The sequence below is a fragment of the Rhinolophus hipposideros genome (genome assembly GCF_964194185.1).
Source record: "Rhinolophus hipposideros genome assembly, chromosome: 21".
NCBI lineage: Eukaryota > Metazoa > Chordata > Mammalia > Chiroptera > Rhinolophidae > Rhinolophus > Rhinolophus hipposideros.
The window spans coordinates 17864321-17891857 of NC_138067.1; the positions used below are offsets into that span (position 1 = coordinate 17864321).

At 47.0% G+C, this 27537-nt stretch overlaps 1 protein-coding gene and 1 long non-coding RNA gene across 3 annotated transcripts in view; one reads left to right on the top strand and one right to left on the bottom strand.

The window, feature by feature from the left end:
* SMPD3 (sphingomyelin phosphodiesterase 3) overlaps window positions 1-6488 on the bottom strand; it is a 78158-nt gene extending 71670 nt beyond the window's left edge. Inside the window, exon 1 of one of the 2 annotated variants that reach the window (XM_081032676.1) lies at window positions 6331-6488. The gene's annotated coding sequence lies outside the window, so the exon portion shown is untranslated. Of the gene's footprint in view, window positions 1-4902; window positions 5005-6330 lie in introns of those variants that run through there. The other variant, XM_081032678.1, reaches the window with a different exon arrangement.
* A 366-nt stretch (window positions 6489-6854) lies between these two features.
* Window positions 6855-27537, top strand: part of LOC308489736 — a 54853-nt gene continuing 34170 nt past the window's right edge. The window contains exons 1-2 of the long non-coding RNA XR_013992139.1: window positions 6855-7069; window positions 13977-14130. This is a non-coding gene — a long non-coding RNA (uncharacterized lncRNA). The remainder of the gene's footprint in view (window positions 7070-13976; window positions 14131-27537) is intronic.

The window sequence follows — 27537 nt, forward strand, 5'->3', positions numbered from 1 at the left end:
TTTTTTCAGACTAATTTTTCAAAATCTGCTGTATATTTTATACGGACAGCACATCTCAATTCAGAATAGCAACATTATAGGTGCTCAATAGCCACATGTAGCTACTATATTGGGTAACATGGATATAAATGGGCATTCTCTTTTTTCTATTTCATCTATTATTTGTTTCTATTTCAACTTTAAGTTTGGGTTTTGCATTAGTATTGTATCAAAGAAGTCTTTGTTAATGGAAATGTGCCCTTTGGATAATTTAATGAACAGAGAAGCACTTGAGGACAGTGCAAAGAACAGGCTTTAGTATAAAACCTGGGTTCTAATGCCCATCTTTGCCACTAACTGGGGCAGTGGCCAGTGGAAACACTCAGCTTCCTGCAGTCTCTTTCTTCATGTTAAAAAAAGAGATGATGGTTTATTATTATTAAGGTGCTTTCCATTTCTGAAAAACTCAGCTTGCAGCACACGCCCTCTTCGGAGCGTCAGCATCCATTTCCACTTTCCAGTTAAGATTTCTATATGACAGGGCATGGGCTTGTTTCCTGGGCCCAGCTCTGTGCCTGGCGCATTGCAGGCACTAGAAGAAACGGAAATCCAGTGCTCTGAGGGACCCCTGGGCCTCCCAATTTTTGCCAGAATAACTATAGCAGCCTTCACAATTAATTATAGTTTTATTTCCTTTCTTATATTGGTCTAAAATCTTGACAATCTACGCTTTCTGAAGGGTTATAGCCAGGATGAAAAACCATTTCCTGATCCTGTTAGCAAAGGAGAGGAGATGGTGCTCAGCTGTAGGCACGGCTGCCTGGAGACCCCCACAAATGGCTCCCTCTTATTACATGCTGTTCTGATGCAGAAGAGAGCTAATTAATGGCTCTAAATAAGAAAACAATCAAATCTCTCTGCGGTCATATGAGTCAGAGCAGACCCAGATGGGGAGCTGGGTCCTTGGCCTCCAACTGCCCTCGAGAAAAGCAACAACAGCTTTTGCTCCATGCGTCAGAGCGCTGCAAATCCCCAACCTAGAAGGGGAAGGAATTATTCAAAATGGATTGGAGACCCAGCTTGATATAAGGCATTTTCTTAAAAGGCCAGGCCCCCTATCTACATGTTGGGCAGATTGAGATCTAGGAAGAGAAGAAAAAAGCATGAGTCTTTTCCTCTCTTCTCTCTTTAGACACCCAAACCTACAGCTACTGAATGGGGAGTTCTCGGTCACAGGGCCTTTGTGTGTGCTGCAAAATTGGTGCAGTTGGCACCGCCACCCAGGAGGACTAGAGGACGTGTGGCTTGAAGCCCATTGAGCCCCAAACCTGCCCACATTCAGGAGCCTGCAGTCACATATGAAGGCAGAACATTGACTGATGACATGAGGGCAGAAATGGGATGCTTCCCTGAGATTAGTTGAGGCTCCACACAGTGAAAAGTTTTATTTTGATGTTAGAGGCTTTGTGGTGAAAATCTGAGAGTGGAAATAGGTGGAAGAAGTCTCTTCACAATAGCCAAGTGTCCTCAGAATTAGAGCAGGATGCTAGCAAATAAAGATAAGCCACCCTTCTTTGGCTCTATCTGTACTCTGTCAAATAACAGTCTCCTCATGGTTTGTTTTTTGTTTTGTTTTTTCCATTCTTGCAGATTATTACAATATGTTTTGTTGTCATCATGGCTTGGCTCCCAGTGAAATTGTTCCACTCTGGAAAAAAAACCCTGGGCTACTGGCCACGAAAGTCATTATACTATTCTGTCCCCTTCTTTGGTAATCAAGTTCAGGCAACAAGCCTTTTGTCAGGATATAAGTAAAGTATGTGGTTAAAAAATCCTTGATGAATTTGAAAGGATTTTTTGTGTTTTATATCTGAATTTTCGTTGGTCCCCAATTCCATCCCTCTAAAGTTGGTTAGAATGTCATATAGAACAGTCCAATACTTCAATTTTGCTTCTACAATATCGATAGAAAAAAAAATAGTGGTAAGGGGGAGCTTCTGGAATTAAAGAAATCCAGACTGGAATTTAAACTCTGTCTCTTCTGACCTGTGTGACCATGGGCAAGCCCCTTTCCTCTCAAAGCTTCATTTCCTTATCTTGAGAGTGGGAATAACACTATCTACCTCATAGGTCTGTGAAGATTAAATACAGTCTTACATGTGAAGAGCCTGACTCAGAAATGTTTCTTCTTATTATTAGCTCATAATTCTTTAAATAGGGATTGCCAATGGGTTCATTCAAAGTGATGCAGTAAAAGCCTCTACAGCTCTGTTTTCTCTTATTCCATTCTGTGAGGAGCTTTGGGGAAATCCTCACAGAGGCTGTAGTCCTCAGAGCCTTTCTGCTCCACGCCCTAAAATCCTCCCTTCTCTCTGGGGCCGAGGCCGGCGCTGCAGGACCTTGGACAGCTCCACTCCTTAGAGCCTGTGGCTGCCTGGGCGAGCAAGAGGGTCTTGGGGGGATTTTCCCAGAAAGGCTGCATTAGTATGGGGGTTTAGAAATCACAAGGGCTGCCATCTCTCTCCCAGCGTGCATGCTTAGATTCTTCAATATGACCAGCCTTCCTGGAAAATTCTGAGGAACCTCTCCTCAGAAACTGGTTAGGTCCACCGATAAGATTAACTGAATCTTCAGGCCCTTTCCTTCTCCCTTATGAACTCGAAGGATTTTTTTTTTTTTTTGAGACTACGAAGAACAGAAACACCACCCACATCTTCCTGTATCTGCTGTTTAATTTGTTTGGCTTTGGTACAAGGATTAAACTTTTTTTTTTTTTTGGATTAAACATTCTTGATTAACTTCAAGTGAAAGTAATAATGTATGAGCATGAAGAAAGATTTTACAAGACAAAGAGATTCAGGTATGAATTAAAAGAAACATAAAATAATGTTACTGCCAGTAGGTGATGTTGAACGCAATTCTGTAATCAGAATAAGCAGTTGTTCAATCTATGAGACAATTCAGCTTTGCAGTCTCCAATACAGAACACAGCATACATATGTAGTCACCTTCTAAACAGGCAGGGAAAATATTAAGTCCTATTTTTACTTTATGAGACTGAGTCATGTAGTTCAATGCAAATCACATGGATGCCAAAGTAAGAACAATACCAGGTATTTAAGTACCTCATTTTCTTTGAGGAGCTTGAAAGATTTTGTGGCTGCATGAAATCCCTTCACAACAACTCCAGAAAAGACACATGTCACCAGGTAGGCATTTAAAATTGAGCTCATCTCATCCATCTCCCTTACCCCCATCATTAGGCCTGGAAGAGCCAGTGTTTGCCAGCTCTTTGTACTTCGTAATAGCCTTCTGATAGCTGCATTTTATGGGCCACACTGTCAACTAGCAAAAAAGGCTTATGTTTGAAAAATACGTTATTGACTAATTATAAAGAAGAGAAGAGGAATAGGGAAAAGAAGTGGAATAAGGAAAAAGGGAGAAAGAAATTATAGAGGCAGAGGAAGAAACAGGAAAGATGTTTAAAGCTCCCTGGTCTTGATAAATGTTTTCCCTGCATTTTCCTCGTAAAATGCCTGCCCCCAACTAGATGAAAACTTGAACAAAGGCCTTTAGGCTCTCTTTAAACATTTCCGTATGGGTGAGAACAGTGGCAATCCCACTGCTTGAACTAGCTTGAAGGAACTGCAGACAAGCACATCAACTCAAGACTCCAAAAGCAGACAGGGAGCCTCCAAATAGAAGGGTTTGTGGTTTTCACCTAAAAATGCCCACACCCACCCTGAGCCTCCACACCATGCAGGAATCTTAGTTGCCAAATTTCAGCTTGGTTTGACTTATGCCCAGCAGAGGTCGCTGTGGATACTGGCAGTGGGTACTTGTGTAGACTGGACCAGGCAGGTTTGGGCTGAGTGGTGGCTCCACTGTCTGGTAACTGTTTTTCCTGTGGTTCCACTGGGAAGGAAGTCTCAGGTCGGAGTTATCTCAAAGCCACATAGCACCTTTGCCATAAAAGTGCTATGAAATTGAGGTCATTTGCTGGGAGTAGGCAGGTCTGGAGGGCCGTTCTCATCTGAGAGGGGCGTCTACCCATAGTGGTATCTCTGTATCACACTCTTGCCTTCTCTGTGAGTGTACCTGGTATTACTGAGAGGCCACCTGTCACTAACCAGCAACCCCAGCTCCAAGACATGAGGGCCACAGTGACAAAAGTTGCCTTGCTACACCATCTTACACTCGCATCATAAGGGACTAGGCTGATGGGGCCTCCCGCCAACTTCCACTTGGCGGCCTGTGGTGGTAGTGGTGAGGGGTACAGAATTCTGGTCCTCGGGGCAGCCAGAATATTCTGAGAGATGGGAAGGGCAAGGCCCTGGTGAGGATGTTAGGCTCAGACCCAAGACGCCAGAAGGGCTGAAGAAGGCTCCATATAGTTGTGAGGTCCCACTTTCTGGGTCACACCCAGACATGCAGGCTAGGCCCAAAGTGGCCTGAAGTTACCTCCACCCTGAGGGCATCTACTTGGACCCTAAGTCATTACTGTGGCTTGAGAGTGGAAGAGGCAACTACCCTGCCCCCATGCCCCGCCTCCAATATCCAAGCCCAGCAGTAAATAGTTCCTCTTCACACACACACACACACACACACACACACACACACACACACACTTACGCACAGCCAAGCCCACCATGACACACACATAAACACTGCAGCACACACTGGCACATTCACTCACTTATATACATTCACACTCACACTCTGATCTGTGCAAACACTATCACTATACAAACACATTGTGACACATACGAACACACTCAAAGCTCGGTCCAGTCAGGATGCTCCTCCTGATACCACCCCACTCAGGCCTCCTGAACCCTGGATCGCTCCCCGCCAGGCATTCTCCCCCATCCACGTCCTCGTGGTCACAGGTCTTGAACACCCCCCAGAAGGAACCCTAGTTACCATCGCACACACGGTGTCCTGGGTGCTGGGCTGTCAGCGAGGGTGGAGGTGGGGGTTGTACGGGGAAGAGCGTGGGGCTTAGTGCCCTGCCTGGGTGCAGCCACCGCCTCTCCTGGGATTTTCCATCCCGGCTTGCGCGGGCCGGAGAGGAGGGAGCACGCTTTGTCTCCCGCCCCGCATCTCGCACGTTTCCGCCGAAGCTCCCGGAGCCGCGCCCGAAGCCCCCCCCCTCCTGGCCGCGCCCCCCGCTCGGTCCCTGGCGCAGGCCCGCCAGTGCGGCGACCGCCGCTTTGTCCTCCCGCGGATGCCGGGGCGGAGCGCGAAAGCCCCACGCTTGGAGCTGCCGCCGCTTGCCCCGGACGCAGGGCTCGGTGGCCCGATCTGGGGCGCACCCCGCGTGGAGTGGAGCAGCCCCAAGGGTCTGTGGGCGCCGGCGGCGACTGCTCAGAGTCCCGGGGTGCTTGAGAAAGGACCCGCCCCGCTCGTGCCCACCCAGGTGCCTCCCTTCTGCGGTGCAGGATCCCAGGTGCCCGGGGCGGGGCGGGGCGGGGCGGGGAGGGTCGTCTCCACTTCTGGCCCCCGGCCTGGATCCAGGTACGGCAGGCCTAGGAGACGAGGACTGGATGGGGAGACCTCGGGGGGGGGGGTTCCTCAATCCCTCTTACCGCATACCCCCACGCCCAGGCCACTACGACAGGCGCGGGGCTCACGAGCGCAGAGAACCCCAATAATCCATCAGTGCTTTCCTGCACCGGTGACTGCAAGCAGGGTGGGAATGGGTCTCCCAGCCTTTGCCTCTCACATGCCAATCCCCACAATAACCTAGGCGGGTCCAAACGGGAGGGGACAGAGTCCCCTGTGCCATCTGCCTCCTGTCCCCCCACTTCACAAAGCCCTAAGCTTCGGGAGGAGGGTGGGCACTGGGAAGGGTCGTCCTGGAATCCCAAACAGCCCTTGCTCAATGACCCCAGGAGGATGTGAGCAGAGGAGTCCCGCGGTCTCGCCCATCACATGCAGATCCCCTTGGGAACCACGAGCAGCGGAGACATTGTGGAGGACGGTCCCCCTGCCTCCGACCCTTTCATCCCAGAACACTCCCTCCGATCCTCAATAATCCAAGCAGGCACGGGGGAGGGAGGCTCCAGGCTCTCCACGCCTTCTCAGGAGAGACGGGGCGGTGGGGGGAGCGTCCCCCAGCCCTCGCCCCTCACACTCAAGCGCCCCCTGTACCATAAAACCAAAATTAACCCACGCTGCTCCGACCTCAGGCGCCTGGCCCCAGGGAAGCCCGCGAGGAGTCGTCAGCAGTTCTCCGGGACAGATGGTCTTGAGGGCGGTGAGGACAGTGCCCATCAACTCCCCAGGTCCTCTCAGCCCTCAGATCATCCCCTCCCCAATCAAACAAAAGCGAAATTCAGAAGCACCGACCTCAGAGAGGCGGGATGGCAGTCAGCGCTGGGCAGCACACTCAGCTCCTTCGGGCTCCTCACGACCCCGGCTTCCCGATGGAAGCTCTCTCGGTGGCGACGGCGGCGGCAGCGGCGGCGACCGCGGCTCCCGCGTCCGGAGCCTCCCTCGGACTCAGCACCTGGAGCGGCGAACAGCTCCGCGCCTCATTCCGCTGACCCCGCCTCCTCTGCGCTGCCGTGTCCAATGGCGACGTGGGGCCCGCCCAGGAGGCCGCCCATTGGGGGGCGCCTTCCCCTCACCCTTCGAGCCCCGCCCGCGGGTTCCTGGGTCTCTCAGTCAAGACCAAATCCCCCAGAGACCGTCGGCGTTAAAGCACAGCCTTCTGGAACTTGTAGTCCCTTAAGGACGTGGAGTAGGCTCATTCCGGGAAGGTAACCAGAGATGGACTGCATTTTCCAGGGTGCATTGAAGAAACGGAGGCACTGAAGAGGGCGGGAGGACTGTTTCCATAGTAAAGGCGGCTGGTTGGGGATGGCTGACGGAGAAAGGGGCAGGCCGCCGGACCCTCGAAGGATCCTGCGTGACTTCGGGTGGCCTCTTGAAAGGTTGTTTCGATGTTATTTCCTCCTGGGTCCCCACCTCGGGACTCTGAGCCTCGGTTTTCCTATCAGAGAAGAGGGCGTGGAGCCTTCCCCCGCCCACACTCCGCAGTGATGGGGCAAACCGAGGGCGAGCCGCTTTGGTTTGCCCAACAAAGGTGAGAGAGGACGGAGGTGACAGTCCCACCGCATTCTGCAGTTTATCCGTTTATTTTTGTCTCGATGCTGTTATAAAAGGGCGCTTTACTTTTGGTCATAACCTTTGGGCCATGAAGGCCTTCCTATCCTGTTTTTCCCCCGGGTTCTGGTCTCCACGCTACCCTTGGATACCGTAGCATCTCCCCCAGCGTAGCTAGAGGGCGCTTCTCCTGCTTAAAACCCTTTACAGGCTTCCCATTGCCCCAGGAATTAAGCCCACACTCCTCAACATCGTTTGAGAAGCCCTTCGGGATCTGAACTCCACCTTCTTCTTGCAACACTCAACTTCTGTGAAAGCTGAGAAGCTTAAGCACCCGTTTTCTCTCACTCCTGTCGGTCCCTCTGCCCTTCATTCAGCTAACTCCTCACACTCTTCAAGCCCCAACCTAGATACTACCTCGTGCGTGAAGCCTTCCTAGGTGCCTAGTTTTGTATTAGGTACCCCACCTTCTGTTTGAGCAGCACCGTCTACTTCCCCTATTCTACTTACGTGTTTATGTATCCATCTTCCACATTAGATGATAACATCCACAGAGCAGGGGCCATGCCTATATTATTCATACTTACAGTCTGGTGCACCAGACACTAGGGCGTACTCAATAGATATTTGTTGAATTGAATTTTAATTGAATTTCACTCACACCTCCTAAGGTTGGGCGTTTCCCAATGCTGGAAGTGTTCAACTAGAGGTATGCTACCCCATAAAAGAAATGTTTATGTCATTCATACAGTGGATTGGAATTTTGCCCGAATGCTTTAAAGGCCCTTCCAATTCTATGACTCTAGAGATTTCTAGATTTATGCCTGTTATTCTTTGGAAGTCCTACAAATTCTCCCCTGTCATCAGTTCTTCATGTTCCTCTATTTCTAGCTTTTGGCCCTTCTCCTTTCAGTGCTTAAATGCCCTACCTCCCACTCCCTTTCTGGGAAAGATCTTCTGCTCCTGAAATAAAGACAGTTTGAGATTCCTGCCCTTCTTTTGGCCCTCTGCTCCTAGAGCCCTGGTGGTAATGTCCCATCTTGCTAGGTGGCATCTTTTCTGAAGCTTTTCCCACTCAGGGCTCTGGTGTTGGCCAGATGGTCCAATTTATCCCACACATGCTTCACATGTCACCCTATCCAGACATTTTGGGTGTAGTCAGCTAAAGCATTCTTGGGAGAATGCCTTAATATATGGGAATAATTAATTCATGGCTAAGGAAGTAACCAGGGGAACAATTACCCTGAACCTGATTCAAACCAAAAAGACAGTCTGAGCAAAAACAACCTCATCATCCTTGAGTTGATGACATCCAGGAAGGGAAGCCTAGGATGGAGGAGTGAGTACAACAGGTTGCATTTAGGGAAGAACTAATGACTTCAAAGAGGCATGGCAAAGGGGCTTTGGTAATGGCTGAACCAGGAGGGAAGACCATTGCAACTGGGTGAACAGATGGGGCCTCATTACTGAAGATGAGAAACCTGTAAAGAGGCAAGAAAGAATGGGATTTGTGCTGAAGCAGAGTGCTTAATTCTTTGGATGCATTGAGAGCATAGGCTGTTGGAAAAGAGGGTAGGGGAAGGACTATGCTACAGGGTGGGCATCAGCAGAGCATAGACAGAGAATGTGGAACCACAGCTGAAACTCCTGGAGGTCCTTCAGGAGTAATGCTAGTTTTCAGAGACTTTTCCAATTAGGGAAGCGGTCAGAGTTCCATGATTCTCCCAGAAATCAGGGCCTAAACAGCATCCGCTCAGCCAAGTAGAGTCAGGAAACCTGGGTTCTAATTCTCATTTTCCTCTGTTTAGATGTGTGATTCTGGACTGGTCCTGTTTCTTCCGATGTACAATGCTATTTGCTGGTATTAGGGAGCAGCTAATAAGGTAGAGGTAGGGGAATTTAAAGCCATTTGAGTTGCCTTGCACAAACAACCTTCTTGGATCTGCAGTTTATTTGAAAATATAATGGATAAATGCGATGCCTTATGTAAAACACTTCATAAATATCAAGCACTTAACAGATATTACTCTGTTTCCACATTTTTCATCTTGGTTTATCAGAAATTGCTTTCTGAAAAAACAGGCAGGTGGTAATGTCCTGGTAATCTGGGTTCAAATTACCATTCTCTTGTAAGTCCTATGATGAGGTCAATATATTTGTGTTTTCATCTTTTAGGGGTGCTTTACAGCAGAGAACCCTAAGAGAATGGAATTCTAGATGCTTAGAAGCTAGAGTTGGGAAGGATTCCAGGGGAACATTGAGGTAGCCTCCTATCTTGCTAGAGCAGGGAAGAGGTCTCTGAAATTCCATAGGTCTTCTGATTAAGTAATGAAGGGATTAACCAGAATGCTGAATCTTGTACATGGGGTTACAGTGATTAACCAAGGCTGGGTCCCAAAAAGCCTAGTATACCAGGCTGAGGAATATAATGTTATGCTAAAGATTACGAAGTTTTCTAAGGAGATGTGCATTTTGAAAAGGTCTAGGGCCTGTGTGGAGAATGACAAGGAGCAGATGAGGCTGGGATGTAGGTCAGAAGCTGCTACAGTGATCTAGCACAACATCTATGAAGATGGAAAAGAGGGGGTGGATCTGAGATGCATTAAGGAGGTAAATATTCAGAGGACTTTGTGAGTGATGAGCTGAGGGGGTGGAGGAGTGCTGAGTCAAGGATGATGCCCAGGTGTCCTCTTTAGGAAACTCGGTGGATGGATGGTGGTGCTTTCCTCTGAGGTGTGGAATAGTAAAGGAGCAGCTTTAGGCAGGGAGAGAATGAAGAGGTGAGTATGAGGTGAGTGGGAGAGAGCCAGCTGAGAGGTCCACTAGGTGATTTGGAGCTTATCTTGGGAGAATGCCTTAATATATGGGAATAATTGATTCATGGCCAAAGAAGAAGTAACTAGGGGAATTATTACCCTGAACCTAATTGAAATAAAAAAGGCCAGGCCTGGGAGCCTGTCATCCTTGATCGATCTGATGTGGAGAAAGTCTTAAGTTATCACGTTTTCAAAATATACATCGTAATTGAAGCCATAGGAGTGGATGAAATCCTTCAGTAGAGAGGGTCAGAGAAAAGACCAAACTCCCCTGGAAAATACCAGCATTTATGGGACAAGTAGAGAAAGACCAGCCCGAAGGAAAGGTGAGAAAAACAGTCAGAGATAGGAGGAAAACCATAGAGTGGTATGCCACAGAAGCCAAATGGAGGAAGTGAGGTGACATGGTGCAGAATGGTCAAGTAAGCCAACGTCTGAACAAGTGAACACCAAATTTTGCCACAAAGACTTTATTGACAACGTTGGAGAGTAGGTTCGGTGGAGTAGCAAGGGCAGAAGTCTCAGTGCATGGGACGTGCATGTAGATAACTCTTGGGAGTGGTTTTGAAGGGGAGGAGGGAGAAACCAGAAAGGATGTAGTAGAGTTGAGAGAAAATTTTGTTTTAAGTTGGGAGAGGTAAGGACATTTAAAAATGCTGATGGGGAAAAGTTAGTAGAGGGCCAGTTGAGGATACAGGAAAGGGAGGGATTGAAGGATGGAGTGAGACCAGCAAGAGGATGAGGGGGTGGTGGGGTTCAGAGTGAGCCTCAGGCAAGAGGAGGGCCCATTTTTCCTCTAAGATGGGGAGGGGGAAAGGAAGGAGGAGTTGGAGATGCAGGTAGGTCAGTAGGTCGGTAGGTCGGTGGGAAGCTTGGAGAGAGAGGAATATGTTCAAGATAGCTGCTGGAAAAAAAGGAGGGAAAGCTAATAGCGACACCACAAAGACTGAAGGGCAGTGGTGAGAGCCTGCGGAGGTTGGAGGCCATGGATTTGTGGGGGCACATATATTAAGGCATTCTCCCAAGGGAATCTGTGTGGTTGTGGGCATTTTTCAGTATCTCATCAGACCTGAGATAGGCATGGAGAAGGCTCCTGGTGAGGCGGATCCAAGGCTGGGCTGTGTTGGGCAAGGGAGACAAGAAAGCTAGGAAGGTGCTGATGCAGACAAGAGGTGGAAGTGTGGTACAGGAGAGGAAGGAGGTGACGCTAGGGCGGAGCGCACAGATGGCGGGGTGGGGTTCTCAGTGGAGCGATAGCGTAGATGTGACGGGTGGGAGAGGAGAGATGGGAGGGCAGGCAGAGCTGGTCAGAGGTGTAGGAGCTCTGGTCAGGGGCACGGGCAGGGTGCTGCAGCGGACAGAGGAGGTCATGGGATTAAAAGGCACATTTGTTGGATGGGTCATTGGCAAGTCTCCCAGAAAGATGGCTGCTTTAAAGGAGAGAAGGAACCCTAGGAGCCCTGTGCCAAACTGCACAGTGAGTAGGAAGTTAACAGATGATGGTAAGGAAGAAGGATTGGGTGCAGAGCCCTCTGACACATGAGTGTCACAAAAATCAAGGTGTAGGGGAGTTGAGAAGAAGCCCTCTGACCCAAGGCATGAAGGTTAAGGAGAAAGAGAACCAAGGAGCTTTCTCATACATTTTCACAGAAGTATTGTCTCAACATCATCTACACATGGTTAGTTTTATACACGCCTAAAAGGCAGAATATCTAGAAATAAAATGAACAGAAACACAACAATTTCAGCTTTCATGGTACAGTTGTATCAACCAAGTTCAAGGGTAGTGATTTTTGCAATTTATATTTTGGTATCGTTTATAGATTGAAGAATGTGCACATCAACAAGAAAATGTGTTTAAGAATTTTGCAAATTTCATTTCTTAGCAACGATTTGTTTTCTCAGTTTAGGACATAAATTAGGAAATTGTGTTGATTTTTTTTCCAGTGTAGAGCTTAGAGCTTAATTCATGCCTTTGAAATGCCATGAATTTGAAATGCAGCCATTTTCCTTTCTGCATCCTTGGAAAAGATGACAAGGATTTCATTATTTTTTCAGGTAATCTTGCCAGCACGTATAGACTTCCCACAAGCGTCTCCTATCATTAATGTTGGCTTGTGGGTGATGCTGCAGAAGTGTTGTACGTGAGATATTTAAGACACGTCAAATCAACAGCCAACTTTAGTATTTCCCAAACTGCAGCTCAGTTTATAATGATGGGACTTGATGTAGGATATGAAATGTGCCTCTAAATGTTAATTGAGGAAAATGATCCCCATAATTTCTAAACAAAAACGGGTCAAATCAGTTAATTGCTTTGAGCAATCCCTGTCTTAAGAAAAAGGCCACTGTTATTTAAAAATATTTTTGTGTAGTTGATAAGTCTTTGTAATCTCGAAATAGCCCTGCTCTTCCAGCCCCTTGAAACAGTGGCTGCTCAGAAAATATTTTGTGAATCAATTCATGAATGTGATGATAATCTATCCGTGTTTAAAATTCTTCCTTTCATCTTAAACTTTCATAAGATACTCTTATAAAAGGAGTGGTTCTTTTTCATACGTCAGATTATTTTATACCTCTGCTCAGACCTCTCCGGTGGCTTCTTTGTCTCATTGAGAGCAAAGCCTGAAGTCTTTACGATGGCTTATAGGGTCATATACACTCTCTCCTGTAGCCTCTCTGCCTCATCCCCTAGGTCCCCTCTGCTTCAGCACGTTGACCTCCATGCTGTTCCTTGATTGCAGCAAGGACACTCTGGCCTCAGGGCCTTTGCTCTTGCTGTTCCCTCTGCTTGGAAGCTCTTTCCCTAGGTATCCTCATGGACATTCCATACAAAATGGCAGCCTTTCCTCTCCTGCCCTCTCTAGCCCCCATCCTACTTTCTTTTTTCTATAACACTTATTACCACCTGACATATTATCCACTCTCTTATGTATCTGTTTAGTCTGTCTCTCCCCACTTGCACTCCTCCAGTAACCCACTAAAATAAACTCTCCATTAGGGTAGGGACTTTGTCTATTTTGTTTACTGCTGTACTCACAGAGCATGGTATAGCACCTGATACATAATGAATACTCAGTAAAACGTGTTGAATGAATATGAATAACTATTGTCCCTAGTCTGTGACGCTGACATCTATCTTTTATTTGTTCACGTTACAGTCCTCATGTAGGACACGTGTATATAATCTTTTGCATTCTGGAAATCATAGTTTAGATATCATTTTGAGTTCTGCTTTTTTCCCCCCTAACGTGTAATGAGCATTTTTCTTTGCTGAAATTGAATTTATCTGTTCAGTTGTTCATTCACTCATTCATTCAATGAATATTTAATGGGGCATTTCTATGTTCAGACAGTGCTGGGTCTATAGTGGTAAACAGGATACAGGACTTGCCCTCAGGGAATAGACATTCTTTATAAACAGCATCTGTAATGATTGCCTAATATCCCGTCAGATACCATACTATACGTAGCCTCTCCCCTATTTCAGACTTTCTGTTTATTATTAAAATTGATGTAATGAACACTCCGAAGTTTATAGCAATCATTCTTTACGAATTATTCGTTAAGGTAAATTCCCAAATGAACAGTGTATCGGGTTGAAGGATTAAATGTGATTCTGGTTTTCTTTTATACCATCTGCTACATTGATTTCAAAAAGGATGGTATCCATTTTACCCAATTGCCAGCGTGAATATCCCAGCCTTTCCAGCATTGGATATTACTCTCAGTTTTGGCTAATGTAAAGTATAAAATGATCCTTCCTTTTATTTTTACATATAGTTTATGTCTAGTAGGAGTGCACATTTTTGGTTTTCTTCTTTTGTCACCGGTTAGTTCACTAGGTCCCAAGAGGCTTTTGAAGGGCCATTATCCTACTTTGTACATCGTGCCCCATGTTGAGCACACACTGGAGGCTTAGAGCATCTTAGAGTTCAAAGGGACTGCATTCATCATCTAGTTCAATGAAGATTTCTGATAGATGGCTTTCTAGCCTCTGCTTGCGTACCTCTGGCAATGGGGACCTCACCACCTCATGGAAGCTTGTCTTGGTTTTGCTCTGCTCTATAGGTGTTGAACTAGCTTCTGGTTCCTGTGGCTCCCGTGTGGCCCCAGTTCTGCCCTCTGAAGCAGCAGAGTCCACGTACCAGATGTTATGGAACCTCACCACTTTGGCTGCCCATCTCTGCAAATATGTGGCCGGACTAGAAATGGCCAACCCCAGGTAAGTCTGGGAAGACACTATTCCACACACAAGTCTCTGCAGTGGCCACGTCAGCAGGCTCTTCAGCTGGGATCGTATGAAGCTTAAGGTCAGCTGAAATTCTAAGACCTTTCTGTGGACCTGCAGCCAAACCTAGTTCCTCTCATCCCGCATTCCTGCAGTTGATATTTTTAAACCTGAAAGCAAGACTTTGCTTTTGTCTCTATTTTATTTGAATGTGTTAGTGGAGAAACTGCCCTGGTCCCACTCTTGCTATCTAAGATGGGGATAAAAAGAGTCATCCTGACAACTTTACATGTTGGTATGATGATCAAATGAGATGAAGAGTTGGACATTTGTCACTCATTTTGGTTGCCTGCCAGCTGAGCCTCCTTCCTGTGCTTGAGGAATTCCATGCCTCATGAGATGGAACCATCTTCCTTTGCAACTAGGGGTGTGGGCATGGGCCTGAGGCTCAGGCTCCTCCAATCAGACAAGCCACTCTTCACCATTTTTTATTTTATTTTATTGGGGATATTGGGGAATAGTGTGTTTCTCCAGGGCCCATCAGCTCCAAGTTGTTGTCCTTTAATTTAGCTGTGGAGGGCTCAGCTCAGCTCCAAGTCCAGTCGCCGATTTCAGTTTTTAGTTGCAGGGGGCATAGCCCACCATCCCATGTGGGAATTGAACTGGCAACCTTGTTGGTGAGAGCTCACCAATCTAACAAATCGGCCACCCCACTCCTCACCATTTTTCAGTTGGAAGCCAGTGACAGCAAAGGAGCAGAGTCTGCTTTGCAACCCTTTTAGTGCTTTGATAGGGCCAGTCTTAGCTTGCAGTGACAGCAGTTTTATGGGCAGTGTCCCCCATGAGTGTGTCCATGGTGTAGGTGGCAGGGATGGCATGCCAGGCTCAGTGGTCACAGTGATATCTTCTTAGACCATCGCTGAGTTGGGGTTTGGGGCACAGTTGTTGACTGTGTGCTTCAAAGCCTGATTTTCTACCTTTCTGGAGGTTTTATGAGCTACTCACTATCTTTCAATTTATGTCCTCTGCTGTGCACATCAGCCACAGTTAGTTACTTTTGCTTACAACTGAAAATTCTAAGGAATACATGCAAGATAAAAAAGTGAATCGAAAAGTGCTAACACACGTATATTATTGTTTGGGATTTTGATTCTTAAGACGTGGGCGTGAGAGGAGTAGGGGCAGATAGGCCTGATCTCTGTACATGCTAAGAGTTCAGACAGATCAGATCGAGGCAGGCCTGGAAAGCTGGCTGGTGGGAGAGTATGATGGCAGGAACTTGTGCACTGGCCATTGGCTCGACAGTTAAAGGCTGACCACTGACCCTAGGCAGTTGGTGTGGGAATGGCAGCTGCCAGAGGACCTCCTGGGCACACAAATGGATTGGCCACTTGCCCTCCCTCCCCTTTGACCATTACCAACAGCCAGGGCCAGGAGGTGAGGCTAAGCTGTACAGCAGTTCACCTGGGGCTTTGCAGCTGCCCCTGGGGTGTCCTCACTGGGGTGGAAGAGGAAACCTGTCTGGATATGCACTGCCCCCCACCTCCCGCCTCCGGAACCACCAGAGGGATTATGAGTAGGTTGGGATTCCATCCTGTGCTACCTTCAGGCTGCCCTTCGTCCCACTGAGCTATGGCTTGGCTCTCTAGCCCAGCCTGGCTGTTTTTCCAGAATCCTGTCTCACAGGCTGCCCTCCGAGCCTATGAGCCCTGGCTGTGCCGGAGTAGGGCTGAGACTGGCGTTGCTGCCTGGTCAGTAATGGGCCCTTGAGAGCGTAGTGACATTGAGCACAGCCTCTCGGGGGACCTCCTATCTTGAACCCCAGATCGCCCTCAGAGTAGCCCTGCTGTGTGTGTGTATGGGGGAAGGGTGCTCCTGCCTTAGAGATCCCCTGATCCAAGTGTACACTGAACACTGGTGCGGGCCTGCTCCCTGCCTTTGCCCAGTGTCCTTGTGCACCTCCCGGAGGACCAGGACCGCAATATGTGCACATCACCAGGGGCATGTATGGGGCCTGGACCACGGTCCTGTCAGAACTGTGGTAACATCGTTCAGACGGTTCTTCACACGGAACTACAGGTCCTTGCCTTGTCATAGCCGTGGGTTTGGGGGATGGTAAGATCACAGCTACCAGTTTTAATCCTCTTGCCAAATGTAACTGTTTTGATATGAAATCAAATCCACTATAAAAAAAGCATAGATTATAAGTTCTTAAACTTTATCATCTGATCTAAGTAGCCTTTCAATGGCTAAGTTACTCTGTGTCAGGTAGTACCTTGACACTTCATATGCTTTCTCTTATTTAATATTCACCACAATCCCATGAACTAGGTGCCATTATAATTCCCATTTTACAGGCAGGGGAACTGAGGCTCATAGAGGTTACGGGACTAGCCAAGGTCACACAGCCAGTAAATGGCGTCCACACCCAGAGCCTGAGAACTGTTTTTCCCTCAGCCCATTCCACTGTGGAGCAGCACTGGCTGTTGAAACGTTTTCCCTCACGTGGAGCTAAAATCTCTGCCTCCCTAAGTCAGTCGCATTGCTGTTTCTGCTTATCCCCACGGCCCACCGTGGCAGTTCCTGATCTCCCAGTCTTCCAGCTCAGTTCTCTACTCCATTCATGCTTCTTCAGCTTCTTCCCCACGCAACATCTGAACTGTTTGGCACCAGCTACGTCCGTAGGATCATCACCTTAGGAAGGTCACCGCGGGTCAGCCCTCCAGTTCTCTAAGTACCTTCTCCAAAGTGACTGGCTTCCAGGCTGTCCCACTCCTGGTAGGGTTATGATAAGAAATAGTCGACCTGGTCATTAGCTTTAGAAGGGATTTGGTAGAAAGTTCTCCTTCTCTAAGAAAAATGACAGGGAAGCAGTCAAAACAGTGGAAACAGTATTAATATTATGCTAAGGATTATATTGCTGCATGGGAATATTCTGTCTCCCCAACTGGAATACAGGCTTCATGAGGGCAGGAACTTCTGCTAGTTTCATTTACTGTTGTATTCCAGTGCTTAGAATGGTGCCTGGAACAGTAAATATTCAAATATCTGTTGAATGAATTACTAGTACAGTTTCACATCTGGTGTCACTTCCTCGGGTTACTAAGGTGTTTTGGAGAATAATGTGATCTTCCAAAGTCATGGCTTTGAACTTTGTTTTCTATTACCCCACCACCAGTTTTTCTAGTTTTATTGTGATCTTGATTTATTAAAAGATAACCTTACCATATGCCAAGTACATTGGACAAGTAACTATGCCTCAAAAGCAATTTCATTTGATCTTGTAAACCTAAGTATAAACTGGGATTTGGTTCAGCTTGATAAAGGAATTATTGGATTTCTAGTCTTCTATGGAAAAACATTCTGTGACTTTCTGCTTTGAATTCTGAGCTTTAGTTCAAAATGTAAAATCGTCAGGAAACAGCTAAATGAGAGGAATGTTAGTCTTTACACTTTTTTTCATGTTCTATACGCAATACATGCTTATTGTTGAAAATACGGATAAGCACAATGATGAAAGCAGAAACCACTTATATTCCCACCACTCAGAGATGGTCACCACTACCATTGTTCTGTTTATATCAAATGCTGAAATTAGCTAACGTGGTCATTTCAGGGAAGGAGCTACATTTTTTTCTGATGATAAAGTGAATATGGGAGATCTCGTTTCCAGCCCAGGTCAGCCTGTGCTAAGAGGAGCCCACAGGTCTGAGTCCGGTAAGGCACAGGAAGCAAAGGTAAATGGGTGTGGTCACCTCCAGTTCACATCTCAGAATCTGACCTTGGAGAATGACTCCAGAAATGGCAGGAGGCTAGAATGGGCAGTGAGTAAGGAAAACAACTTTGACCTGGCTAACCATCCTAGATTTGACTTGCAAAAAATTTCCTAGAAATAGGAGTGTCTTTTCCTGAGAAATGAAGGTGAGATCATCTTGGAAGGGTCTCTCCCAGGATGACTAACAAGTCAGCAGGACAGAATGTGCAAGCGGTGCTCTGGGGACAGCCCTCGTGCTCACTGTGTAATTGGCTGGTTTGTCCTGGACCAGTCCTCTTCCACCCTGATTTCCTAGGGAGGGACCATGTCACTTCTGGTTCTTGACTCTCTGCAGGAAAAGGTGCGAATTGGACTTGAGGTCATGTCCTTGGGCAGCTTAGCATCTTCAAGCTGCCCTGTATGGGATCCCTGGGAAGTCTGGGTCATGGGCAAAAGACTCATAGTTTTCTTTAAAGTTCATGCAAATTTTGTATTCTTCTCCATAATATTTGTCTTACTATTAAAATAATGTCTCTAAAAACCTTTAGGTTGACGTTCCAGGGTGCTAGGTGTATAGGAACTGTTTGCAAATGTTCGTTGGATGAATGAATGTTGTTTGCCCCAGTCTTCAGGATGCTCTTGTTCAGCTTGTGGAAGGTCTGAAAGGGCACGATGGGACCACTGGGCTGGGAGGTAAAGAAATTAATGCTCTCTGGGCACCACCTATATTCCAGGTAAGGTGCCAGGTGTTTTACCTACGTAGCCTCAGTTTAATCCTCATAACCCTACAAAGATCCCGATTTTATAGGCCAGTAATTGGAGAATTACAGAAATTAGGTAACTTTCTCAAGGTCTGGAATGGGGCAGAACCAAGATGGAAATCCTGATCTGCATGGGCTTCTGTTTTCTCCATACACCTGGGGCCTCCTGAGGCCAGTTTACCCATCAGTTTCTTGGAGACTACATGGGGAATGCAGCTCACTGCTGTGTCTTGGGGGGCATGAAAGAAACTCCTCATGTTTTTTCTCCCTGTACTGAAGGCTGAAATTGCAGGGTCACAGGACTTGACTGTGGCAGAGAAAGGCAGCACCTCTGGTGGTCTGGAGCACATGCCCTCGTTCCTGAACGGCCCAAGTGTTCCGTGGCCCGTCCCTCACGCACAGGGATGTTCCGTGAGGAAAAGGTCCCGCTTGCTGTGTTTTTTCAGGGTCACAACCATTCAGGATGTTTTTTTTGGCATTTTAGGCTTATTTAATCTTTTGGACTTTGTTCCTAGTCTGTTATGGCTCAAGCTTTACTGGCTCTATTCAGCTATGAGCTGAGTGTCCCCAGTGGAGGGACCCACCATGGCTTTGCGGCGCTCTTCAAAAGGACATAGTACGAGGTTCCACATTATTCACAGATGTCTGGGCGTGGTTGTTAACATAATTATTCAGTGACAGCATTATAGTCCCTGAAGCAGATGTGGCCATTTCGCCTTCTGAGGGGAGCGCCTGGTCTTTCTCGTCCTCCATAGGTTAGCCTCACAGCACCGGCAAGTCTTGCTTCCAAAACTCCTTCCCTGGGGCACAGGGCTGGCGGGTGTGTATGAAGTAGATAAGGGATAAAGCTGAATTCCTTAAGGACATTGTAAGTAGTTGGTAAAAGTAGATATGGTGTGAATCCACCGTATGTAGGCTTAGAGAAGGAGCTAGAAGACATGGTCGTGGGCGTTACCTAGCAGTGGTGGCTGTCAGGGAGTACACACATCGTCAGTTCTCCTTTGACCTATCTGCAGTTTTAGTTTTTCTGTCATGAACATGCATTGTTTTTCTAATAAGAAAAAAAGAGAACTATCAAGAAATCCTATGGTTGGGTGTTTAGGTAATTCTGACTTATTACGAATATAAACAGTGAATGGCAGCTATCATTGGCTGGAAATTAGTTAAAAATTATAAAGCACAAAAATGTAGACCCCACACACACAAAAAATGTAGACCCCACGTCTAAATTCTGAGAAACTGACCACTTCCTAACGATGTGTAAGAGGGCTATAAACGGCTGCAGGGTTGGGCAGCATGGTCTCTTTCCAAAAAGCAACGACTGGACCAAAGAGTTTTCAACCCAGCCATCTTTTCAATAATAGTCATCAGACTGACCACGATACTGCATTTTGGAAACTTGTCAACTGCTATTTTTAAGCACCTGTGGCACCAGTCATATGCCTGGGAGAGAGAAGTAAAAACAAGAATATTATCCTGTTGTTACCTTTGAGTTTGTGGGGGGGACATGAGGCTGAGGGACCTAGGCTGGCAAGGTCATGTGCCCACAGAAGGTACTTGACCTTGGTCAGTGACCCAGAAGCAAGGTAGAGGTGCGGATTGCTACTTCAATGTTGAAAATATCAACTCCAGTCGTTCAAGTGGCTTTTTAATTTAATATCTTTTAAGTTACAACAGACTATTATCTCTTATAAAAAAAAGAGTAGTGGAAGAAGTCTCTTTTGTTCCCAGAGCTGCTGCCGTCTAACCAGCAGCCTGCTTTGTAGCCTGAAGCCCCATATCCAGCTGTACCCTCTCTGTCTACCCCAGCCTGGAATAATCTAGCCTTTCCTCTGGTCTGTGGGGCTTCAGAGCTGTTAAGATCCACTGGGACAAAAGAAAATTAGCACCACCACAGAGCTGTAGTTTCCAGCTCAGCCAGCAATTTGGCAGTCCTTTCATTCCCACCTGGCCAGACACTGCTCCCATTCCCCAGGTGGCTGTTTCCTGCTTGTCCAACTCTCCTCAAATTATCCATCTTCCACTATCTCTGTCGGCAATGACCTTAGCTTCTGCCGCCCTAGGAGACTGAAGCATGTCAGGTTCTCAGCTCCTCTCTTCCTTGCTTCTAACAGGATCCACGTGGCATTTCTAAGACCAGCCTTCCTCCTAGGATCTCCCTCCTACCTTCTCTCACCTCTTCCAGGACCCAGTTCAATAAATCACCCTCTTTCTTTGATCCTCTAATCCTTCCCTGTGTCTGGTTCCTACACCCTGCAAGTATGGTGCTTTCCTATTCTAGAAAACCTTGCCTTCATTTTCTCTTCCCTGGCAGCTCCCATTCTGCCCTTTCTAAACAAACTTCTTGAAATTAGCCCACATTTTGTGTCTCCATTTCCTCAGCTTCTTTTAATCCCCACCAAGTCTGAATTCCACCCCTATCATTCCACATAAACTGCCCTTGCTAACGTCACTAGTGGCTTTTTAATTGTCAAACTATTAAGTGACATCTTTTCACCTGAACTCACCTATCTTTGTGATATATGATCAGTTTCTGTAACAGTTTCTGTAACTCCTCCTTGAAACTCTTGTGATTTTGTTGGCATTTCTTGTCTCCTGATGCTTTTCAGCTGCCTCCTCTGACCTCTTTTTGTCTGACCAGTTCTTAAATACTGGTATGCCCCCAGATTTTGTCCTGGACTCTGCTGCTCAGCCTTCCTGCCTTGGCTTCCTTCTGTGCGCTTTTCAGTGAGAAGGGCTTTGGACCGTGACCAGTAGCTGAGCAGAGGAGAGCTGTAGACCTGGAAAGCATTGGATCTCTTTCATTTTCAACACAGCACATATCCTTGACCCAGAGGAGTAAAATTCTAATGATGGAAATGTGGGCATTGGGCCTTTGGTGGATTGGATGCATGTAAGTCTTGAATGTAACTCATGTTCTCCCACAGGAGGCCATCCCCTTCCTTGTTCAAGGACTCAGCCAACTTGCGGGACATAGAACTGTGGGTTAGGAAGGCCATGTGGCCACAGGGCTGCTCCATGTTACATTCCAGAGTCTTCCATGCTGACCCATGTAATTCTAATTCATTTGTCTTCGTTGCTGTATAGTATTCTACTGCATAGATATACTACCATGTCCACTCTCTTGATGAACATTAAGATTGTTCCCAGTTTTTTGATATTTCCCACAATGCTGCTGTGACGCTCTCATACTTGTCTCCTTGTGAATTCATGCAGAATTTCTCTAGGTTGTGTGTGCAGTTTGACCTTTACTAGTGAATGTGAAAAGTTGTACCCAGGTACACTCCCATCAGCATGCATCACCGATCTCAGCATTTTAAACCATAGGTAAAGACGAAAGCCCCACCTGTCTCAATCCAACCAGCCACATCCTTTGCTTTGCTCCCAGGCGGTTCCCTGCTGCTGGAACACTCCACGTGGCTGTGAGGCTACTGTAGGAGACCCCAGGGTCTGTCCCAGCCTCACGTGGGCCCTCATGCTGTTTGGCAGTCCTCTTGCTTAAGCCCTGCTGGGGGAAGTCTCCATCTCCATAGTGAGGCTATTTTCCCCTTTTCCAGGATTGGAACTTTCTTCTCTGAGTGACTGCTGCCGGGGCCAGCTACATCATTGTGGGAAGTGGGGCCCCTTGTGCAAAAAGCAGGGACAAACTTTTTCCTTTTTTCAGAAGTTTCTCTCTCAACCTATAACAATATTTTAAATTTGTTATTTAATATCTATAATATACTTCTTCCTGTCCAAGGGTTACTCACAGCTCAGATGCAGCCCCTCACAGTGCCGGGGGCCCTGGGGTCACAACATGGCACACCCACCCAACCTTGACCTTCACTGCGCCTGTGCCCAGACCCTTGCTAAGGCAGGTACAACTACTGGGTAGAGGTGGTAGGTAGGCAGCAGAGAGCCTGTCCCAGGGAGGCATGACCACTAGTGAATCGAGGCGCCCAACTTTTGGTGCATGCTCTGTTGTCCCATCAGACTCACAAAACACAAAGTCAAAGGGAGAATTATTAAGGATTTTGAGATGGCGACCATAGAGCATTAAATCCAGAGTGCAGGGCCCAGTGCAGCTGTGCAGGGCCCTCACCATGAAGCCAGCCTGCATGCCACAGCCCTCAGACCCAGGGGCCCATGAGCCCGTCGCCTGCCACACTCTGGGTTAGCGGAGGACCCAGTGTGAGTGTGTGGAGTGTTATTGGCACAGATGTCATGGTTTCTGCGAAAAGATCCCTGGATTGTCAAATCTGTGTCTGTTTGGAGTTTGCGCTCCTCCTTTTGTCCCTCAATGGCTTCAGCCACTTAATCTAATTCTTGTTTCTCTGTTTTTGTAGTGTACCAGTATTTTTTGTTCGCTACAGTTATAGTCATGTCACTAAAGCTTCAGGTACCAGATAATGTTTAAAACTGTTCAGTGGAAAAGTATAGAAACTCCCTGTGGAGACTAAGCCAGCTGTAGCTCTTTTAGGCAAACCCAACGTGTGTTTTTTTTTAGTCTAATCTAGTGAAATACAAAATCAATGTGATAATCACCACTAAAAGTGGTGATTTGACTAACACAACTATACTCCAACCAAAATATTGATAAGGCATGATAAGAAATCATCTGAACAAGTTTGAATTTGTTTTAAGAATTATAAGAATATTTTCTCAACAAATACTGAGAATAGAAAAATTAATTTCATACTCTGTTCAATGTGAGTAGAAAGCACTCTCAAAGTGAACTGAAATTGGATTTGGATCAGAATGGAAAATTTGAAGAGTTCTGGAATTTCCCAAGAATTAGTAGCTAAAGATTTTGTAGGGGAAATCCTGTTTTTATGTTAATATTCTTGTGTTTTAAAATAAATATCTGCCCCCCGCCCCAAAAGTCATTTCCAAAAATAAGCTTGGTTTCAGTTTTGTTTTTCCTTCTTCTTCTTTAAAATTATTTGGGCTGACATAATTTTTTGATATTCCTATCCACTGAAACGTTCCAAAATACTGGGTTCTGTTAGTGGTAGGATTTGCTAGAAAAAAATAACAGATTGTAAAGGAAGCAATAGTGAATATCCACATTTTTGTTTACTCATAATGTAGCTATACATTTTTACAGTTGGTCATTAATCATTTTATCCAAAGCCTGGGGGTCAGACTCCAAATTGTCTTACGATAAACTGAGAACAACTGAGCAGCTTCTTGGAGTTGAGGTGATGGCATGGTTAGAAGGAAAGTAAGGAGGGAAGTTACATTTCTGAGGTGTTTATTATGTGATACTTATTTAGTTAACATATCCTTATTTAACCCTCACCGGAGCCACTTGACAGTTGGGGAAACTGAGGCACAGGACAGTCACTTAGCCAAGGCCGCAAAGTGGAGAAGCCACAGAAGCTGTCCAGCTCGAATCACTCTGCCCCTCTCAAGGACAGCAGTGAGGCCGGTGGTGCTGAGCCCTGTGGTCTGGGGGAGGAAGCTGAGTGCCCTCTGAGGACATGCATGCCTCTGGTCTGGTTCTGCTTTCTCTGTTCTCCTTTCCGCTTCCTTTGTCACTCAAGGCCACACGGAGAGAATCGGTTGCTTTCAGAGGCAGGCCCTTAGGTGCTTTGTGCTGGCTGAGTGGTCCACGAGCTACAGAGGTTTAGAGGAAGTTCAGTTTCTCTGACAGGGGAAAATAAATGGCCCAGACAAGTCTTTACGCAGAGGTAGGTCTAGGTAGAGTCAGCTGTGCTCAGCAGGTGAGGCTCCCCATGCAGCCTGACACAGGGCAGGGAGTGTTTTACAGATCAGGAACCTGAGGCCAGGAGAGAAGTGATCTGCCCAGGATCCTACAGCAAACTGAGTCAGAACCTGGCTCAGTGCTGAGCTTCTTGCTGCTTTTGCCCTGGTCAGTATGGGCCACTCAGCTGCAGGTGGTTGTAGACGTAGGACTGCTGGGTTTTGGCATCTCAGCGTCATTCCCGTTTATTAGGAGACTTGGAGCCACATTCTTCTCAGGAGATGATTATATGTTTCTGAAACTGAATAAACTCTTTGATGTTTGAGATCCCGGGATCTTGGATTGTTATATGTGCCTCGTGTCTCATCCCAGCTCCACTCCAGATTTTGGATGATGAACAGAGAAGGTTAACTGCTCCTTTTACTGAACCTGGCCAGGATGTACGCACACACATACACACACACACACACACACACACACACACACACCCCACACCACACCACACACCACACACCACACACCCCTGTTTGCTTTTGGCCGGGGTATCGACTGCTTTATGGAGTTCTAGCTGGGCTGCTTTTGGCACCCACTCTAGCCAGCCCTGTTCTTGCCTCATGACCTCTCAGGGCTAATGTTGCGGGGCTGAGACTATGAAAACTGTGGGGCCAGGGGCCTTATCCATTTTGTTTACCACTGAATCCTCAGTGCCAGTGCATAGTAGGTACCCAAGAAATAATGTGAGCAGGGGCCTGAGTTTTTAGTAGGAGGTGGGTGGTCTCAGGGTCAGGGCCCTGATGCCTCCTACCCCGTGCTGCTTAGATGTCCATGTGTGAGTGGCACTTATTAAACACCCGGTGTTTCTGGGGCACTGAGCTAGGTCTTGGATTACAGAACCCTGCGTCCTTCTCCATCAGACTCGGCAGCTGGCTTCAGTGCTCTGCTTGTTCGTGCCCTCGTTTCCCCATATGCCAGCAGGGACAAGGGCTCTCCAGGAAAGACTGTTAAAACACAAGAGCTTTTGGGAAATATGGGTTGTGCCAATGTGAGCCTTGTGTAGGTGTTGTGTCAGGAGAGAGGTCACTCAGTTTTGCCTTGCTGTGGTGGCCATTCTGGGAACATGATTTCAATTCAAATTCATCAGGAGGGTTTGCTGGGCTACATGGCCAGGTAGTGAGTTGTCACCTGGTGTCTTCTGGATGAGAGATCTAGAAAGCAGGCCTTTCCCACCATTTGGGGGACTGAGCTCAGTTAGGAGTGTCTGGGAGGATGGGGAGTGCTCCCATGCTCTGAGCCTAAAGAGACTGGGCCATGCGGAGAATATAGGTGCTGGCCAGAGAGCAGAGAAAGGTCTGTGGTGTCCACAGAGGTCTGTGGGGCATTCGTAGTGGCCAAGAGAGGAAGCTCAGACTCTGTGATGCAGCCCCTACCTTTCACTGCAGCCTGGCCTTTCTCAAAATCAAGGTGAACTTCCTGAGGAAATGGAGCCACAAAAGAACCCAGAGAAGAGGACAGCTCTTACTAGAACAGTCACCCTGCTTCTCAGGCACACCTAAAAATCCACCCAGAGGCAGTTTTCTGTGAACCACATTATTTTGTGGATGCCCATGAGAGAGTTTGTGATTTTAAGGAACACCCAGGATACTTATCCATCAGGTGACTGCCTAATTTCCTTGTCATTGTGATGTTGTGATACAATGAGAAATATGTATTTGGTCTTTGTCCCAAGTTTTTGTCACAGAGCTTCTGAAACTCTTGTATCTTCCCGATTGATAGCATTCCTGAGTGAGAGGAGCATCTTTGGTTACTCGTATAACCCCCTTCCAACCATACATGAGTTTGTGCTGATGAGATGACTTTTGGTGGACGGGGGGTGGTTGCCAGAGGAAACGTTCCTGTGTGATCAGATGGTTGGAACTTTCAGTCCCTCCCACCCAACTCCAGGCAGAGGAAAGGGGCTGGGCATTGAGCTGACCATCCATGGTCAACGCTTTAATCAGTGTAAGGGAACTTCCATATAAAACCTAAATGAAGGGGTTCAGAGAGCTTCCAGTTGGTGAACACACTGAGGTGCTGGGAGGGTGGTACGCCCGGAGAGGGCATGGGATTCTCTGTGCCACTTCCCCATGCCTTGCTCTATGCGTCTCTTCCATTTGACTGTTCCCGAGTTGTAGCCTTTATAATGAAACAGTAATGGTAAGTAAAGTATTTCCCTGAGTTCTGTGAGCCATATAGAAAATTATGGAACCTGAAGAGGGGGTCTTGGGAACCCCAGTGTGTAGCCAAGTCAGACAGAAGTGTAGGTAACCTAGGGACCCACTACTTGCATTTGGTGTCTGAAGGTGGGCAGTCTTGTGAGACTTAGCCCCTAACCTTTGAGTAGGTTAACTACCTTAATTCCAGGTAGTTAATATCAGAATTGCTTAATGTGAGGGAAAAGCCCACATTGGTGTCAGAAGTGTTGTGAGTAGAGGAAATCGTTTTTCTTTTAGTCATGTGAGTAGTAACCCGAACACATATGTCCATTTTGAGGTTGGATTTTCGAAGCAAGCTTTCCTTTAGTGAGGTTAATCCTATTAAGGAAAATCCCTAGTGGGTGAGGGTGGCTCATAGAGGTTGGCAGGGCTGCCAATGGGTGGAGAATTGCGTCCTCAGCCAAGTCCGTACTTTGGTTTACACCAATCTATGGGAACCTTCACCACTGAAGGCTCGTGTGGTACATGAATGCAATGGAAATCAACTCCTTCATGTAGAGTGTCTGGCCCCCAGAAAGTCAAGACCTGCTGACATGAAGGATTGCTGGCCTGGCTTTAGAAGGGAGGGCACTACGAATTTGGCTTAGCAAGGTCATGAGCCTCTGGGTGCCTCAGCCAGAATGACAGTTTGACCACAGGACCATAGAGACTTCAATCAGGTCAGTGTGGTAAAGGTTGGAATTTGGGTTCAGCCAATTGCTGGAGAAGCATCTTGCACATAGCATTGGCTTCCTGGCTCCAGAATTTCACGACTCCCTGTAGGTTACGTAATGACCATCTTGTCTGACAGCCCCGACCTGAAGGGTAAGCCCTGGTGGTTCAGTTCCTTCAGGAGCCAAGCGAGGCTCGGCATCTCACGTCTGACTTACCCAGTTCAGCAGCAATATGGGGAATATTCCCGGAGGGAGTTGCTGCACATTCCACAAATAAGGCAGGAATGACAGTGGT